General features: G+C 40.6%; 1 protein-coding gene and 1 long non-coding RNA gene across 2 annotated transcripts in view; one reads left to right on the plus strand and one right to left on the minus strand.

The window, feature by feature from the left end:
• Positions 1–20,541, plus strand: part of Lrig2 (leucine rich repeats and immunoglobulin like domains 2) — a 158,205-nt gene that overhangs the window by 15,526 nt on the left and 122,138 nt on the right. The gene's annotated exons all lie outside the window — the stretch shown is intronic.
• Positions 459–18,404, minus strand: LOC125620168. Its single transcript, XR_007351747.1, has 5 exons — positions 17,331–18,404; positions 13,152–14,111; positions 4,804–4,873; positions 2,461–2,495; positions 459–582 (listed from the first exon to the last, which is right to left on the minus strand). It is a non-coding gene; the product is annotated as an uncharacterized LOC125620168 (long non-coding RNA).

The raw sequence follows: 20,541 nt of genomic DNA on the forward strand, positions 1-20,541 counted from the left end.
AAAAAAAAAAGGACTAAGGATATAGCTCAGTGGTAGAGCACTCCTGGATTAAATTCCCAGAAACTCACACACACACATACCCTGTAATAACAAAAGATTATAACTTCAAATGTGAAGGAGGTTCGTCCCTCAGTAGTGGAGTTATGCCCATAGGATAGCATTTATTTTCTTCTTTGTTTTTTTATTTGGATGTTTTAAAATAATTTTTAAGTGGTATCATGACTACCTGAGGAGAGGGGCAGACATTCTATAGAGAGGGAGAGAGCTATTTTATTTTAAGCATCTGTGGTGATTTTTTTTTTTAAATTGAAAATGATTGAGCGTTCTACATACAACAAGGACAAAAAAAAGAGGAGAGTTTGCTTATCAGATGAATCAGAAAATTCAAACTAAAGAATGGGTTAGAAATAATTTAATCCAACTCCTTTATTTTACAGAAGAAAAAGTTCAGATATATCCAATGTCATATAGATAGTGTTTAAAATCCAAAAGTGTTGAATTTTCTAATTCCCAAGATCCTTGGCTCATACTTCTTCCTTCCTACTTATATATAATGTAGTAGCTGGCAACAGTGTTCCAACTCTAAAAGAGAAAAGAAGTTTTGGGAGTTCTTTTGTTGATTGTTTTGTTGTTGTTTTGTTTTTTATTGCAGTGTTCGGGATTGAACTCTGGGCCTCAAGCACTCTGCCATTGATCTACATCCCCACCCTGAAAAGAAGTAATTTAGATAACATAGGAACATAGCTTTTTTTCCAGTTTTTGAATTAGCATTTGCCAAAAGCTAAAAAACAAAGAAGCTACATATAGCCAGGCATGGTGACACATGCCTGTGATCCCAGCAGCTTGGGAGGCTGAAGCAGAAGAATCATGAGTTCAAAGCCAGCCTCAGCAACTCAGCAAGGGCCTAAGCAGCTCAGCAAGACCCTGTCTCAAAAAGAATAAAACACGGGCTGGGATGTGGCTCAGTGGGTCAAATACCTAATACCAAAAAAATGCAAAAAATAAAACTAAACAGTTATGGGGTGGGGGATGAAGCTCAGTGGTAGAGCACTTGCATAGCATGCATGAAAAAAAAAATGTAATTACTACCTCAGACATACACTTATGTGGCTTGAGAAATAATGTGGACTAAGAAACTATGATATGAACTTTTAACATGCTCCTTCCAAAGCCTACCCATCATTCAAATCATCCAAAATTGGATCTAATACTTGGTTATAAAAAGAATTCTGGTTCTCTCTGATATGCAAATGCTAACACAATAAGGGGGGTGGATAGAAGCTCATTGATAAGACAAAGGGGAATGAAGGGAAGGGAGGATGGGAATAGGAAAAACAGTAGAATGAATCAGATATAACTTTCCTATGTTCATATATAAAGGCACAACAGGTATAACTCCACATCATATACAGCCATAAGAATGGGAAGTTATACTCCACATATGTATAATATTGCAAAATACTGTCATGTGTATCTAAAAATAACATATAAAAAATGAAAAAGAAAAGAATTCTGAGGGTGGGGGTTGTAGCTCAGTGATAGAGTGCTTGCCTAGCACATGTAAGGCACTGGGTTCTATCCTCATTACCACATAAAAATGAATAAAGAAAGAACTAATAGAGGATTTAAAAAAAAAAAAAGAATTCTGACACAAAACTCATTTAATGTGGTGTTCAATTATAAAGAAAGCATTCTTGTGCTCAGGCACTGCTACCAATTAGATTAAAACAGATTGTTGGGCTGGGGCCATGGCTCAGTGATAGAGCACTCGCCTAGCCTCCGTGAGGCACTGGGTTCGATCCTCAGCACCATATAATAATAAAATAAAGATATTGTGCCCACTTATAACTAAAAATAAATATTTTTTAAAAACCAGATTGTTGGGGCTGGGGATGTGGCTCAAGTGGTAGCGCACTTGCCTGGCATGGGCTCGGCCTGGGTTCGATACTCAGCACCACATACAAACAAAGATGTTGTGTCTGCCGAAAACTAAAATGTAAATAAAATATTAAAAAAAAAACCAGATTGTTGTTAACATCATTGTAATTTGGTCTTAAAATTTGTTGATGTTAATTTTACAATAGTTTTTATAATCACATGAGATAATATGTGGAAATAATCTGAGAAATAATATGACCTAGCATTTTGGAAGCTTCCAAATGCCAACTCTTAACAGAAATCTTTAACATATTTTAAATGATCAGAATATTAGGAACTTTTAAAGTTTTAAAGATTCATCGGTGTGTAACCATGTCTTTTCACTTACTGATATCTCAGTCAAATCAGGATCTGTGCTTTTAATCAAAGAAGCAAAAGCTTTTTAAGAGCATTCTTTTATTATCTTCTCCATAAATAATAGATTTTTCTACTTTTATTTGCTTGGGAAGTAAACACAACACTAAAAAGTAAAGAGTTGACCCTCCCTAGTCTGCTCCACCTAACAGAGACAGTGGTGCTTACCTCAGACCTCCAAGGGTTAGCTTCTGCTGTGTCTTCTAAAGGAAAGAGAACAGGTTATCTTTAGTGTTGATATCAATGGGGGAAGGTAATAGCTGTACATGACCTTGTGTTCTGAAATGGTTCTGACATCTGTGCAGTATCTATTTGGTAGGCTGTACGTCATCACTTTCTAGCAAAGATAGAGACTAGGCACCTGAGATCTGAGGCTCAACCAATCTACAAGTTTCCACATTTCCTTAGGAGTAGGAGAAAGGGGTCCCAATATTGTTGTCAGTCTTGGATGGGCTTTAGAACCCAGTTAATGAGCAGGCCACAATGAGAAGTATGTGAGCCTGGATCTCAGAGCGTTTGTGCTCTGAAACTGAAATCATAAACCAGAACATCTGATGTGTGTCTCATACACAATGAGGGAGGGAGGAAAGGCTGCTGACGGAAATGTCACAGGCAGCTGCTTTTAGCGCTTGGCTTTCACCAAAGAATCTTCCCCCTCTACCACTATGCCCCACCCTCTTCCTGCATGAGAGCCATTTAGGGCTCTTTAGTTCTCATCCTGCTTGCTCTGAAACAGGCTGTAAATTGGTATCTCTTACATCAGTCTAGCTCATGGTTGGTTGGTATTCCTGATGGGCTACAGAAATAACTGGCTCAGCTACTATTTGAGTCAGGAAAGTCTACCTTAAGAGAAAATTGTGTGTTCTGTCCTGAAAGGTTAAGAATATGACCTATGGTCCTAATTAAGTTGTTTGTTAAACAGTGTCCCTTGAACAAGTTGTTTTTTTCTACAACTTCTCCTGCTATATAACTAGGCATGTATCCTGCGGGTATTCATCCTCCAACTACGAGAACGTGCTAGTCCCTCATTGTGGAATTCTTTTCTCTTCACTTTTCCATTGCCAAATCCTCCTTATTCTTTTGGTTTAAATTGAAACATTAAATTTGGGTGTTAGACCAGGATGCAAGAAAAGACCACTGACTCCAATTAAAATCAAATTAAAGCAAGCTTATTATTTCGACCGGCCGGGCTGCCTCTCCCACCCAAAACCACGGGAACAAGACAGCCCCCGCAGCTTTCCTGCAGCCCAGCTTTATAGCCCAGAAAGTTACACAAAGGGGGGTTACAGATAACAGAACTCTGACTTTTTGCTGGCCCCGACATCAGAATTTATGAAGGTCATTAGAACCTCAGAGAGGGTCGTTATCTGGCCAGGGAAGGCCAAGATTTGTGAGGCCTCACTAAAGTTTCAGAGAGGGCTGCTATCTGGTCAGAGAGCCAGGCATGGGTGAGTTCAAGGCATGGGCAGGCATTCCAAGCAGGTTCAGAATTTGCAGTAATTTATAGTAAAGCTGAAATTATCTTTTCATGACTTTGTGGCGAGATGGCTCCCAATTTTAAGAAAAGATCAGGTTGGGTCTATCAGGGAGAGATCTTTTCGACCCTACTTTCCTATTGCTCAAACCAGGATAGTCCCACAGTTTGTCATTCCATATCACTTGGTACTTACTTCTGTGTAACCAATGCCATATGAATTATTACAATATTGTTCATGCCTACATTCCCTATTAAAAACCAAGGGCTAGGTGTAGTGATGTGTGCCTGTAATCCCAACTACTTGGGAGACTGAGGCAGGAGAATCACAAGTTCAAAGCCAACCTCAGTGACTTAGATCCTATCTCAAAAAAAAAAAAAAAAAAAAAAAANCAACATCTTTGTTTGTATGTGGCGCTGAGGATCGAACCCGGGCCACACGCATGCCAGGTGAGCGCGCTACCGCTTGAGCCACATCCCCATCCCTCAAATAAATTCTTAACAAAATACTTTCTTTTTGTTAACTCTAGTTGAAACATTAACCGAACTTGAGTATTTAATTCTATCTAGAAACTATTCAGAATACTTCTAGAAAATCAACTTTATATGCCATTCATTGATTTTTTTTAGCTATTGATGGGTACAATACCTTTTATTTATGTATATTTTTTAATATTCATTTTTTAGTTGTAGGTGGACACAATATCTTTATTTATTTTTATGTGGTGGTGAGGATCAAACCCAGTGCGTCACTTGTACTAGGCGAGCACTCTACCACTGAGCCACAACCCCAGCCCTATTTATGTATGTTTTTCATGTGGTGCTGAGTATTGAACCCACTGCCTCACACTTGCAAGATAAGTGCTCTACCACTGAGCCACAATCCCAGCCTCTATTCATTTATTTTTGATTCAACAATTATTGGCAAGCACCACATCAGGCACTTTTTCTAGATTTATGGAAATAGCAATAAGTAACACAGATTTTTGCCCTCAAGGAGATAATTCAAGGACTACTATACCATAGACAGTACTCACCAAATATTCCACTGTTCCTTGCTTTACCCAGCCTTTCTTGCAGTTAGTGTGATTACAACTGGCTAATGACCTGTGAAGGAAGTAACATATATCATTTTTCAAGCTGAGGAAGTATAAATTATTGTGCTCCCTCTAACCTTTTTCCCTGTCAACAACCTCTGAGATTACATGTTCTGTTTGGTTCAGTTTCAAGGTATAGTCTGAGTCATCATGGTTACTGAGTTTTTTAATTCATTTGTGCTGCTAAAACAAAATATCTGGGTAATTTCCAAATAATATAAATTTATTTCTCACAGTTCTGGAAATTGAGAAGTCCATGATCAAGGTGCAAAACTTTTGGTATCTAGTAAGGGCAGCTCTCTGCTTCCAAGACAGCACCTTATTGCTGCATCTTCTGGAGGAGACAAGAAGGGACCAAAGGTACAAACTTGCCCTCTCAAGCCCTTTTATAAGGCACCGATCCATTCATGATTAGTGAATCATGGCCTAATCACCTCTTAAGGCTCCACCTTGGAATACTGTTGCAGTGGGAATTAAGTTTCAACATGAATTTTGGAGGAGGCACAAACATTCAAACCATAGCATTCCATCCCTCATCTTCCAAAATTGATGTCCTTCTCACATATGAAATATTCATTCCATCCTAGTAATCCCAAAAGTCTTAACTTAAGGTCTGAGTTCAAAGTCTCATTCAAATATCTTCTAAATCACATGAGACTCAAGGTATGATTAATCCTAAGGCAAATTCTTCTCCAGCTGTGAGCATGAAGTCAAGCAAGTTATGTGCTTCCAAAAGATAGGCATAAGATAGACATTCCCATTCCCCAAAATAGTAACAGTCAAGAAGAAGGGGTAACAGGTCCCAAGGAAGTCCAAAACCCACATTAAACAACATTAAATCTTGAGGCTGGATAACAACCTTCTTTGACTCTGTGTCCCACTTTCTGGACACACTGGAGCAGAGATTGTGCTCCTAAGGCCTTAGGCAGCCAAACCTCCACTACTCTGGGTTCAGCCCGTGCTGCAGATCCTAGGAGTAAGAGTTGGATGGCTGTGCCTCTCTCGGCTGGTGCTGCGTCATATGGTTCTATAGTTTTTGAGTCTCAGTTTTTGAGTCTCCTGTGACTCCTCTAGACATTGTTTTATAGGGGCTCTCAGCAGTGGCCCTGACCCTACTGCTCTGCTGGGCATTGCCCTGGTGGGGGCTCTCTGTGGCTGCCATGCCTTGACTCAGTTCTCTGCCTAAGCCTCAAGGCTCTCTGACAGCCTTTGATGTCTAGGTGGAAGCAGCAACCTCTGCAGCTCTTATACCCTGCATACATACAGAGTTGGCCCAACAAGGACACTGCCAAAGTTTATCACTCAACTTTCTAAAGGGCAGCATGAAGCATACCTGGGCCAGCTAGAACCTCGAATGGTCAAGGAGTGCTGTAGTGGAATGCAGGGGGCGGAGCCTCTAGGCCCCCTTTGGCCTACAGGCCTCTCCTTTGAACACATTCTGCCCTCAAGGCCCTAGAACTCTGCCTGTGATGCCACTGGCAGCCTCAGAAATCTCTGAAATGCCTCAGAGTCATTCTTCCTTTGTCCTGATGAATAGCATTTGGCCTCATTCTAGCCGTACTAATCTCCTTATCAAATGGTTGTTGGGACCAAACCCTTGGTATTCTGTCTTAAGCAGGCTTTTACAATTCCACCAAGCTAAGAATTTTCCAGATCTTTAAATTCGGCTTCTCTTTTAATCATAAATTCCATCTTTAATTTTTTATCTTCTCACATTTTACTATTGTCACAGGAGGTCCAAGGATTTCCCAGAGACCTCAACTGAGGAAAACAGGGTGTTTGGCATATGTGACAAAAAAGAATTTTAGCATGTAACCAGTCAGAGACACAAAGGTTTATTTAGGAGAGATACATCCAAGGGAGAATGTGGGCTATCTCAAGAATGAGTAGCTTTGGGGGTAAAACAAGGAATGTGGGCTATCTCCAGAGAGATAGAGAACAACCCCTTGTTATGGGTGTATTTGGTGGATAGGGTAAGATTTGTAGAGGACAGTTTAGGGGCTGGACTAGAAGTAAAATCAGGGCAGAGTTTCACAATTTCATGTCAGTTTTTCCTCTGCTTGCGTATTACCCTCATGTTTTGCAGGTAAGAGCATGGGGTCAAGGGTGCAGGCCGAAGGAGTGGTCTGGGTTGCTTAGGAGTTCCAAAGGTTCATGGGCGTTTCCTGCATTTCAGTGGGTCAGCTTATCTTTCCTTCCCTTTTCTGTATCCCCAAATCCCTATCTCACTATAAGCAGTCAAAAGAAGCCATGCAGTCTCCTCAGTCCTTTCCTTAGATATTTCTTCCATTATCTGGGCATCGTGGCAGAAGCCCATAATTCCAGCGACTCAGGAGGTTGAGGCAGGAGGATCACAAGTTGGAGGCAAGCCTCAGCAATTTAGCAAGGTCTTAAGCAACTTAATGAGATCCCATCTCAAAAAATAAGAAAGGTTTCGATCACTAGTACCAAAAAAAAAAAAAAAAAGATATTTTTCATCAAATATCCTAGTTTCATTGCTTACAAGTTCTGCTTCCACAAAGCATTCAGCTAAGTTCATTGTCTTTTTTTTTTTTAGATTTAGATGGACACAATTCCTTTATTTTGTTTTTATTTATTTTTATGTGGTGCTGAGAATCAAACCCAGTGCCACACAGTGTGAGGCAAGTGCTCTACTGCTGAGCCACAACCCCAGACCCAGTTCATTGTCATTTTATAACAATAATGGCCTTTCTTCCAGTTTCAAGGACTTTGTTTTTCACCTATGACCTCATCAAAATGGTTTTTATTGTCTGTATTTCTACTAATGTTCTCATCCCAATCACTTAAGTAATCTCTAAGGAGATCTGGGCTCTCTCTACAGCTCTCATCATCTGCGCCCCACCTGAATTGTCCTTAATGCTGTGTTCATGATGACCTAGGTTTTTTATAGCATGTACCTCCAAACTCTTCCAGTTTCCACCCATTGCCCAATTTCAAAGCTGCTTCTACATTTTTGGTATTTGTTAGCAAACAAACCACTTTTTTTTTTTCTTTTGTGTGTTCAGAGACGGTTACTGGGGATTGGATCCAGGGGCATTCCACTACTGAGCTATATCTTATCCTCTTTTATTTTTATTTTAGACAGGTTCTCACTAAATTGCCTAGGCTAGCCTGCAACTTGTGATCCTCCTGTTTCAGCCTCCTGAGTTGCTGGGATTACCGGCGTGCATCACCACCTGGTTCTGCCACATACCATTTTTTTTTTTTTTTTTTGGTACTGGGGATTGAATTCAGGGGCCCACAACTACTGAGCCACATCCCCAGCCTTTTGTTTTATTTTTGTATTTTACTTAGAGATAGGGTCTCGTTGAGTTGCTTAGGGCCTCGCTAAGTTGCTGAGGCTGGCTTTGAATTTGTGAACCTCCTGCCTCAGCCTCCGGAGACACTGGGATTACAGGTGTGCACCACCATGCCTGGCAACATGCCACTCTTGTGTGTGTGTGTGTGTGTGGGTTGCCGGGGATTGAACCCAGGGTGCATTTGAGGTAAGCACTCTACCAACTGAGCTGCATCCCCAGCCTGACATGCTACTCTTGATATCAATTTCTGTATTAGTCTGTTTGTGCTGATATTAAAAAAAAAAAAAAAGAAAGAAAGAAAAGTTAAGACTGAGTCATTAAGAAATAGTGAAATCTATTTGTCAGCTAGGCATGGTGGCACATGCCTGTAATCATGGTGGCTTGGAAGGCTGAGACAGGAGGATCCTAAGTCCAAAGTCAGCCTAAGCAACTTAGTAAGGCACTAAGTAATGTAGGGAGCCCCTGTCTCTAAATGAAGTATAAAAGGGAGAGGGGAGGGCTAGGGATGTGGTTCAGTGGTTAAATGCCCCAGGGTTCAATCCCAGTACTTTTAGTACCCCCCCAAAACACAGAGAAATCTATATGTTGCCAGGCACAGTGGCACATGCTGGGGAGACAGAGGCAGGGGGATTACAAGTTCAAAGCCAGCCTCAGCAACAACTTAGTGAGGCTCTAAGGAACTTAGGGAGACCCTGTCTCTAAATAAAATATTAAAACATGGGCTGGAGATATGGCTCATTGGTTAAGTGCTCAAGGAAGGAAGGAAGGAAGGAAGGAAGGAAGGAAGGAAGGAAGGAAGGAATCTATTTACCGCCCTGGAGGCTGAGAAGTATAGAAATAAGGTGACATAGGCATGGTGTCTGGTGAGGGCTGGGTCTCTGCTTCCAAGATGGCTCCTTGTCCTCACATGGCAGAGGGGATAGAAGGGCAAAAAGGAGATAGATACACTGTGTGAAGTGTCTTTTATAAGGTATCAATTCCATTCACAAGGGTACATGACTTCATCACCTTCTAAAGGCCTATCTTCTTAATACTGTTACATTGATGAAGTTCCAACATAAATTCAGAGGGATCACAGGCATTCAAACCATAACAGGAGTGAAGGTAAGGAGCATAGCAACATGCAGCTTAGCTGCTTGCCAACCTGCTAGATACATGACGTGTGCAATATGCAGTTTTGTTATTTAAGCCACTGAGAATTCAGGGTTCAGCTGCTGGGGTAGCCAACATTAATTACTCTTAATAACATAACTCCTCTTATTTACTTAATACCTTTTATTACTAGGCACAGTAGTAGGCTGTTTGTAATAGTAATTTGTTATTGTTAAAATCTTGAAAATTCACTTTTCTTGCCAAGAGGGTGGCATGTTCCATGTTCATTCTGAACAGTTATAGTCAATCTCACTAGATATGCTCCTCTCTTAAAAAAAAAAAAAAAAAAGAAAGAAAAAGAAAAAGAAAAAAAGCACTAGTTCTAAGATTGATGCAAACCTTGACATTTTAGAGGAAAAAAGGATTTTAGGTTTATTCTAGAGGACTGAATCCTGACTCTATGGTATTTGAGTAACTAATCTGCCTTACTTTTTTCACAGGTAAAATTGGGGATATAATTTGGTATGAATATCACAAGGTTATTTTGATGATCAAAATGAGCTAACTATTTAAACTGTAAAGCATTCATGCACATATAATATGACTATTCTCATTGAATCTAAGACATAACTGCTTATAAGGCCATACAAATTTTAAAAAATGCTGTAACTAGACACAGGGGAGTGAAGGGAGAGGATGTGGCATGGGGATAGAAAGGACAGTAAAATGATTCAGCCATTATGACCCTATGTGCATATATGATTACATGACCTTGTAACTCTACATCATGTACAACCAGAGGAATGAGAAGTTATACTCTATTTATGTATGAGGTGTCAGATGCATTCTACTGTCATGTATAACTAATTAGAACAAATTAAAAAAATTAAAATGCTGCAAGTTAATCTATGACACAGTGTTGTTGTTGTTTTTTATCACTCAGTCCTTATTGAAAGAGCTTATTAAGATTTATTTATACATATTGTCTTTTTAATTTGTGTTTGTGTGTGTGTTGCTGGGATCAAACCTAGGGCCTCATGAATGCTAAGCACTCACTCTATCACTGAGTTTCTTTTCTATAGACTTATAGACTTTGACTTTTTTCATATATCACACTTGTGCATTAATAAAAGGTAAATATAAAGGAAATAACTCAGTTTAGTTAGCTCTAAATGTCTTTATATTCAAAGTTTGTCTTCTGAATCCCTTTTTCTGTTTTGTTTTGGTTTTTGAGGCAGTCTCCCTAAATTCCCCAATCTGAACTTGAACTTGGCAATCCTCTTGTCTCAACTTCCCAAGTAGCTAGAACTATAGGCATGTGCCACTATACCTGACCTGAATTACTTTGTATTTGAGTGTGTGTGTGTGTGTGTTAGTTACTGGGGATTGAACCCAGGGGCATTCTACCATTGAGCCACATCCCCGGCCCTTTTTTATTTTTTATTTTTTTAAATTTTGAGACAAGTCTTTAAATGAGTTGCTTAGTGCCTCACTAAATTGCTAAGGCTGACCTTAAACTCATGATCCTCCTGCCTCACCTCCCCAGCCAATGGGATTATAGCATGCACCATGGTGCCTGGCTTTTTTTTTTTTTTTATTGAGATAGGATTTTGCTAACTTGTCAAGGCTCACAATTCTCCTGCCTCAGTCTCCCAAGTAGTTGGGATGACAGGTGTGCACCACTTTACCTGGTCTGAATCACTTTGACTGACTCATTGATGTCGGTAGTTTTCACACAGTCCTACCAGTGCTATCAAGAGTTCTGATGAGGGGGCTGGGGATGTGGCTCAAACGGTAGTGCGCTCACCTGGCATGCGTGCGGCCAGGGTTTGATCCTCAGCACCACATACAAATAAAGATGTTGTGTCCGCTGAAAAACTAAAAAATAAATATTAAAAAAAGAGATCTGAGGAGGTGCAGGCCTGTAATCCTAGCAACTCAAGAGACTAAGGCAGAAGGATCACAATTTTGAGGCCATCCTTTGCAACTTAGAGAGACACTTTCTCAAAATAAAAATTGAAAAGGGCTGAGCTCTGAAGTGATATTGGCCAATTTATATTGTTATTTTGTGTACACCTATAAATATGTAACAACAAAGCCCATCAAAAATAAATAATAAACAAAAGGGCTCGGAATGCATCTCAATGGTAAAGCAGCTGGGCAGGATAACAGACACTTGTAATCCCAGAGGCTCAAGAGGCTGAGACAGAAGGATCAGAAGTTCAAAACCAGCCTCAGCAACTTAGCAAGGCCCTGAGCAACTAAGCGAGACCCTGTCTCAAAATTAAACAAAAAATAAAGAAACCCACTGTTTTATGCCACATTCCTCAAGGAGGTCTCTACTATTTTTTTTCTGAGGTTTTCTTACAAATCTCTGGTATCCATTCATCAAGCTGTATTTGTTTGCTTGCTTGTTTTTTGTGGTACTGGGGATCAAACCTGGGGCCTGTGTCTATTAAGGAAGTGCTCTGCTTCCATTCTTCAAGTTTTGATGCTGGTGCTTTCTTGATCTTAGAAGGTGTCAATGGAAGGTTTTCAGACAACAATAGAATTCACAGTCCTTACACAACTGTTAAGTCAACAAACTTAAATGTCCACGGATTTAAGTTATCTGTTTGTTTCACCAGGAATAGCAACCATGTTTGTGCATGAACAAATAACTAAACTACATCACTGGACAGACCTGTAAAACACCATCCGTTGTAAATTATATCTCAAATTTAAGAGATATTGGGCTGGGGATGTAACCCGGTGGTGGAATGCTTGCCTAGCAGTCTGGGTTCAATCCCCAACACTATGAGAAAAAAAAAGAGAGAGAAATTTTACATATAACAATATATGTGTCTTGGAATAGAAAAAAATGTAGTACTTTTCTTTTACAAATAAGGATGTAATAATAAGGCCCCAAGAATTTCAGCTACCCAGAAGCTCACAGATCATTCTTATATTTCTGTTCAACTGTTGGCACTCTAATACAGGCCTTCACAATCTTAAATCTAGGACAAGACTATAGAAGGATCTGGGGTAAAGGGGTATCTGAAGATGTTAGTATGACTCTCAGCCTTGCAGTATTTCTTATGTGCTACTTTGGAGGGGTCAAGTCACTACTGGGGGGAAATAATTGATTCAGAAGGTTTTTGATCAAGGGAAGCCTTAATGTATGCAAAAGGACTTTGTAAACTGTAAAATCTCTATGCAAGCGGAAGAGAACTAGTAGTTGAGTGCCAGGAGCTGTGCTGGGTACTTGGCATGCTGTATCTCTTTTGATCTGATGGACATGCTAAGGTGTATAATGCCTTTATGGTTACCTTGCTACCTGATCTATTCCAAGATGTTCTTCTCCTTGATTTCTTTCTCCGCCTTCTCCTCCTCCTCCTTCTTCCTGAAATACCCCTTTCATTGCTTTACACCTTGAAGCATAAATCATCTATGACTACCATTTGTATCATCAACAAAAGTTGATGATTTATGAGTTCACCCCAGAGCTTGCCATGTAGCCAGACTAATTTGATAAGAGACCCTTAGGCTACCACCATACTGCTTTCCCTGTGACTCATTCCAGAACTTGCCTCTAGGACCATGGCAAAAAGTTTTACTTTTTTACTTTCTGCCCTGGTTCTGGAAGTTAGAAGTCCAAAATGAATACAAAATTCAGGGTATTGATTTAAACAGGCATTAGACAATTTGTACAGACTCAGATGTACTGAAAATTGACATTCAAAAATCTGGTCGTAGAAACCAGAGATACTAGTAATAGATAGTTTTGAGGGCTGTAACTTTATTAATGAGAGAATTACTGGCAAGAACTCTAGTACTAGTTAATTACGTATAAGGCAGAAACCTCGCCCCCGCCCCCACACACCAAAGCCAGATTACCTTTGAGACTGATGCTCGGAAAAGGACTTAGCCTCTGCATGTTCTTCTAGTAGGGAGAATTAAAGTTCATGAAATGAAGTGAATCTTTTTTTTTTCTTTTAATTATTTTTAGCTGTAGATGGGCACAACATCTTTATTTTATTTTATTTATTTATTTTTATTCAGTGCTGAGGATCGAACCCAGTGCCTCACACGTGCTAGGCAATTGCTATACCACTGAGCTACAGCCCAGCCCCTGAAGTGAATCTTAATATGGAAGTTAGGATTACAGATCCAAGAGACTATTTAGAGACTAGAGAGATATGAAGCACACTGTTATACTGGGCAAATGAAATGCTATCTTGAATTATTAATAGGCAAGGTTGGATGGAGTGAGGGGTTAAAACAATGAACTTTATTATGTTTCAAATGTCTAAAAGATTGAGGAGCAAAGCTCCACAGAAATTTGGGGACTCCCAAGACTGCTCTCAAGGCTTTCTTCTTTAGGAAAGCAATGCTGTCGTGTTTAATTTGTAATTCAATATAAAATTAACATCATCCTCTGATTATTTTTTGTACAGGCATATTGACTCCCCATTGAGATTTTAAGCTTAAGGGCAGTAGTGATGTAATGGTGTCTTACTTTTTGAAATATTCTGCATGCCCAATACCTAGCATAATGCCATGTATGCTCAGAAATTTTATTAATGTTACCTCTTCCTATTTAAATCTGGTGGAGATAATATCTTCTCTGATGTCCGTAAAGGTGAGAACCCAGATATTCAGCACATGTTTTTCAAAGAACCCAGCCACTCCAGAAAATCTATTTTATTTGCAGAACTCTTGCAAAATCTGACACTCCTCTTCACTTCACTGGAATGCCCTTGTCATTGCCAAATGTTGCTTTGCCTCGTGGAAATTCTTGGCCAGACCTATGGATTGCCAGACCTTGCAGCTGTTGACCCTTGAAGTCCAAATCTCCTATAATTTCAAATCAAACAACATTTTTTAATGACTTAATGAGAGCAGGCACTGAGATAGTTGCCAACAAAGGTATGAAACATGACAGTTGCCCTTGAGTTGATATAGTTTATATAACAAACACATGAATATTTAAATAGCAAGTACAGGCTTCAGTGACAATTATGAATAGTAGAAGAGATAACAAAGACATAATTCAGGGGAAAAAATGTGTAAGAACTCAGTGGAGGGAGATATCAATGTTACTCCTACGTAGGAAGCCAAGAGCCTATTTTAGTTTTCCCCCTTTTTGTTCACGTTATTATTATTCTTATTCTTCTTCTTCTTCTTCTTCTTCTTCTTCTTATTATTATTATTATTATTTTGCACTGGGGAATTGAACCCAGAGGCTCTTAGCTACTAAGCATATCCCCAGCCCAGTTTTATTTTTTATTTAGAAACAGAGTCTTGCAAAATTGTTGAGGGCCTTGCTCAGTTGCTGAGGCTGGGTTTGAACTTGTGATCCTCCTGCCTCAGCCCCCTGAGCCGCAGGGATTACAGGAGTGCACTACCACACTGGCTCTTGTCACCATTTTTAAAGTGAATGTATGGAAAATATATGTCTCTACCCCTTACAAATCTTTCATGTACCTTGGACTACTTCTCCTGGGTTTTAGTTCTCATCTCTTGGCCCGAGGTTACTCAGTGGCACCACTGAGACTCCTACCTTGGGAAAGGTCCACCTCCTCTCTTTACAGCTAATTCTTAGAATTTATACTTTATAGACTATTTTTGGGGCACAGGTGAGGTGCCAAGGATTGAATCTAGGGGGAGCTTAACCACTGAGCCACATCCCTAGCCCTTTTTATTTTTTTATTTTTCAGACAGGAACTTGCTAAATTGCTGAAGGTAGCTTTGAACTTGAGATCCTCCTGCCTCAGCCTCCTGAGCTGATGCAATTACAGGCATGTGCCATCATGCCTGGCCCTCTATAGAATTTGTTTATAAGTTTTCTAGACCTGTGAACTATGTACTGGTACTATTCTTGTTATTACAACTTACTGCCTTTTCCTAGGAAGTTTGGAATATGTATGATTTCTGTTCATCCTCAGCTTTCCGTTTGAAATATGATCCTCCCAGAAGAGTCTTTCTTCTGAGATGAAGAGACTTTGTCAAAACCTGAAGTAGCAGGGCATGGTGGTGCACACCTGTAATCAGTCTCAGTAACTCAGGAGTCTGAGGCAAGAGGATGGAAAGATTGCAGTCAGCCTCAGTAACTTAGTGAGGCCCTAAGCAACTTAGTGAGACCCTGTCTCAAAATAAAAAATAAAAAGGGCTGGGGGATGTTGCTCAGTGGTTGAGCATTCTGGGTTCAATCCCCAGTACCAAAACAAAACAAAAACCAGTGCAGTAGGCTGGGTGTGGTGATACACGCCTATAATCCCAGCGGCAGGAGGAATGTGAGTTCAAAGCCAGCCTCAGCAACTTAAGGAGGCCTAAGCAATTCAGTGAGACCCTGTCTCTAAATAAAAAATAAAAAGGGCTGGGGAAGGGCTGGGAGTATAGCTTAGTTGGTAGAGTGCTTGCCTCACAGGCATAAGGTCCTGGGTTCAATCCCCAGCACCACAAAAAGAAAAAAAAAAAAAAAGGCTGGGGATGTGGTTCAGTGGTTCAGTGCCCCTGAGTTCAATCCCCAGTACAAAAAAAAAAAAACAAAAAACAACCACACACCCCAAAACCAAAACCAAAAACCAGTGCAGTGGCCACTTCTTCCTCTTTCTTCACCTCATATTCCCTGTAGTCTTCGTACCACTCTCCTTTGGCCACTTCATGTGTTTCCCTATGAGAATGAATGTCATCCCATTCCAAGTCTTCAATCAATGTGTTCTAAAAGGAGAGAAAGCCTAAGCGTATGAGTCAACTTTATTCCTGGTACTGAACCCTGTTTGTTCTTGTACTAGTTGCCCTGAGGAACAGGGAAGAGAAATGCAACTTCTGCTTTTTTTTTTTTTTGCTTAAGGGAAGTGATTGGCAGCCAACCCATTTTACTAATTTAAAAGAAAGGGATTACACACTGAGCTCCTGATACAAGCACATAGGGCATTACTAAGTATTTACTTTGCGGTGTTTAATATGTTACAATAGCCTTTATTAACCTTGGTGTTGGCTTCATGCAAAAACAGAATCAGGCTACCCCAGGAGATCAAGAAGCATCTGCCTGATGGCCTGCTAAATGAAAATGCTCTCCTTCAACTTAACTAGATGCAGTAACTACAACAGTAACCTGTCCTTTCTCTATCCTCATTTTATGTTACAGTGATTTGGGTGTACACTTATGTTTCTTTTAGGATGTAGCTTCCCAGGGGCTAGACGTACAGCACTCACCTAACATGCACATGAGACCCTGGGTTTGATCCTCAGAAGGACAAAAGGGGTGTGTGTGTTTATTTGTTTATTTATGAGGGAGAGAATCCTTTTTCTTTGTGGTACATGGGATCTGTTGTAGGGGCTCACATATGCTAAGCAAGTACTCTACCACTAGCCTTTTTTTATAATTTTATCTTGAGACAAAGTCTCACTAAATTGCCCAGGCTGGTCTTAAATTTGCAATCCTCCTGCCATCCTCCCAAATAGCTAGAATTGCTGGCTTGAGCCACCACACCCAACTCTGTTTTCTTTTTTTTAATTTCGATTTACTTTTTTTTTTTTTTTTTTTTTTTAATTTTTGAATACTGGGAATTGAACCTGGGGAGCTCTACCACTGAGCTGCATCCCCAGCCCTCTTTATTTGGAGACAGGATCTTGCTAAGTTGCTCAGGGCCTTGCTAATTTGCTGAGGTTGGCCTTTAACTTGCCGTCATCCTGCTTTAGCCTCCCAAGTTGCTAGGATTACAGGCATGCACTGCCATACCTGGCTTATTTTTTATTTTGAGACAGGGTCTCCCTTAATTGCTGAGCCTGGCCTCAAACTTATGATCCTTCTGCCCCATCCTCCAGAGTCTCTGGAATTACAAATGTGTGCCACCACACCCATCTTCTATTTTCTTATTTCTTATTACTCTTCACGTCACCAAGTAGTACATTGTGCCATACCAATGTTCAACAAATATTTTTTAATCAGCTATTCATTGAATCAACCAAGGCTTGCTAAAGTGATAGCCTGTCATTTTTGCCTGTTTTTGTTGAAGAACACTAGGTATGCTAGCTAAGTGTTAGGAACAACAAAACAATAGCAGTTACCTGTGGTAGTCACGAAGGGCCAGTCCTCTGAAAGCCAGTGACAACCAAAGAAAGGTCAAGGAATCTTGGGTGCATAGTCATCCAACTAGCTCAAACCAACCCAGGGAATGCCTCTGAGGTACTACATGGTGAATGGAGCCATGGAGAACACCCATATTCAACGCCGGTTATATCTGACTTTCAGCACTTAGCAGACACCCTCTGAGAGACCTTGCACTGTGTCTCATCCTGTTTTCACACAGTGAGTGAGAAGAGGTGACCCTCTCTGGCCCTAGCTGGTAACCCAGGGAGACTCCCTGACATGAGGACTGCTGAGAGACTGAGCAGATGCAATAGGAATGCCTGTGCTCTTCCCTGACTGCCTATTTTGGCCATCTCCCTGCTTTTAGATTCCACAGCAGAGGGGTGAGAGACTTATGCCAAGCCAAAGATATGGGAGAAAGATCTGGAATCTACCTCAGTAGGTAGGGCTGATTAAGACAAGATGGGGGCTGGGGTTGTGGCTCAGTGGAAGAGCACTTATCTAGCAGGTGTGAGGCTCTGCGTTCCATCCCCAGCACCATATGTAAATACATACATAAAGAAAGAATGATCCGTCAACAACTAATAAAAATATTTTCTTAAAAAAAAAAAAAGACAAGATGGGAGTGCACAGTGGGGAAAGTTCAGACCTCTTACAAGAATCTGGAGTCAAAAAGGAGCCAAGGCTTCCTACTCAGTTAACCTCTGAACACCAGCGGAAAATTGATTTTAAAGTGTACTTATTAGACCTAGGTGGGGTATGATAATAAATCCTGGTATCTTGAGTGACCTGGTTGGCCTTCAGTGAAGAGAATCAGCAGTTTTACTTTGACTGCCCTGATCAGCCCTATTCCTCTCTCCTAGCATCATCAAGAGATCTCTCCAGAGGGAGGCTGTGGCTGATCAGATATATCCAGTGTTCTCTGTCTGCACACCAGGAGCTTTGAGTCTACTTGTGATTCTCTCCATCCTGCAAAAAGGAGCTGAAAAGTGGGCCTTGAGAGGCAGGGGCTTCCATTCTCATTGTGCTGTCCCAGTGTGGTGGCCCAATAGTGCTGAAAAAATTCTGCACCCCCAGCATTGCCTGTACCCTGGAAGTACTGAGAAGAGAAGGGGAGAGGAGTTATTCTGTGCCATTCTTCCCTGTGATCTGCTGTGAAAGGTGTTGTGTGGCATATGCAGGCAGTGGAGCAGCCTGACTTTGACTTTAAGCTCTGTAGTGACCCTGGGTCCATGGGTTCTAGGAGCAACTGTCCTCCTCTAAGTCTTGGCTGCTCTAACTGGTAGGACTCCTAAGCTTCTCTTTCACTAGTTGTTATCAGCTGGAGAACCCAGGCCTTCTGGAAGCTCTGCATGGGAGTAAGAACTGCTGCTGTTGCTGTAACTGCCTGGATTTATGGCAAAGAGCCAAGAAACAAAATTGCTTCACGCTGTGTGGACTGACTCCCCCAGAGCTGGCACAGCTAGGGAGTCTACAGAGCCATCTAAATCTCTGTCCAAGCAGTCTGTCTCTTCAGTAGCTACAGAAACAGTGTTTGTTATCCTTTAGTTTTCAGTAGACGGGTGAAAGTCTGATGGCGACAGTCTCTATTTCTGAAGCTGGAGAGCCAAATAGGCAAAACCTTCAGAAACGAGAAAGCAGCTTCTACCAGAGGGGTGCTGTCTCCAGTTGTTGCTGTTAGTACTTTAGGGCCTCAGTGAGAAGACCCCCCACCAAGAGCTTGGAACTAAAGTTGCCCTTTCAGATTTGAATCTTAAAATCAATGCACAATGGATCAAAGTATAGTTATTCAAAGTTTTAGTAAAGAGGATGAATAGCTACATGGCCAGTAAGATTATGCTGTAACTTGAAAAAAACAATAATATAAATTCAAGAAAGAACATAATTAGTCAGGAGCAGGGCTGCTGAGCCCTGAAAGCTCAGGAAGAAACAGGGTCTTAGAGCAACTGCGGGTGCTGTTTATCCAAGGATTCTTAGATGAAAGGTTGCACTGAACTCTCATTTTGGAGGAAAGTAAATTGCTGATTCAGAGTTGGATGGGTCTGATTCTATCATGACCTATAAATATTCATAACATAAAACAGACTTCCTACAAATAAACAAATGCCCTTGTTTTTGATTTTGTGCTCTGCAAGCAACCTACTCTGACCATCTGACTTTCCAAGTGCTGGTCATAGGACATGAGTGTTATGGCACTTGGCCCCTATATTTCTTTCTATTTCTACTCATAATTTTATGAATAAAATGGTAGTTTAATTTTGAATATCAGCCTCTGGGAACTTGAGTCTGCTTTGAGAGATAAATCTACAATCTATATATTAGGAATCCATAATCTATGTATCAGCAGATTGGATCATTTGTATGTGTACAGGACTGGGTATTGAGCTCAGGGGCACCCCACCACTGAGCTATATCCCCAGTCCTTTTAATTTTTTTTTTTAACAGGATTTTGCTAAATTGCTGAGACTGGCCTTAAACTTACGATCCTCCTGCCTCAGCCTCCCAAATTAGCTGGGATTGTAAGTGTGTGCCACTGCACCCGACAGCAGATTGGATTTCTAAACCTATATGGCTGATGATCAGAAATTCACCCTAGTCAGTCACCACCACAACCACAGCCAGACTATGCCATAGAAGACCTTGTGGAGCCCCTGAAATTTCTTGATAGACTTGTGGTCAGTATGCCTCTTAGTCTGACTTCTAAAGTGTTCAGGCACAGTTAGTGTTCTGTCTATTTCAAGAGACTAGCAGGATAAAATTGTGTTTGCAACTCTGGTCTGGCGTCAGATAGACTGTCTTCCATTCTTTAAACAAGTTAACTAATCTTTCTGTGCCTCAATCTTCTCATCTATGAATTGGTGATAACAAAAGTATCTACTTTATAGAACTGTTAGGGAAAAGTGGTACTGTAGTATCTAAATGAATAGATGCTCAATAATACTAGCTTTGCCTTTTTAAAAAATATATTTTTATAGTTGTAGATGGACACGATACCTTTATTTTGTTTATTTATATGTGGTGCTGAGGATTGAACTCAGTGCCTCACACGTGCTAGGCAAGCTCTCTACCACTGAGCTACATCCCCAGTACCCCCCCCCCACACCTTTTTAAAATAGCTCTCACAAGATGCCAGGCACTGTGCTAAGCACTGATAAACTTGCCTAAAGTTAAAACACTTGGCAGGTTGTA

The sequence above is a fragment of the Marmota marmota genome, unplaced genomic scaffold (assembly GCF_001458135.2).
Source record: "Marmota marmota marmota unplaced genomic scaffold, marMar, whole genome shotgun sequence".
Taxonomy (NCBI): Eukaryota; Metazoa; Chordata; class Mammalia; order Rodentia; family Sciuridae; genus Marmota; species Marmota marmota.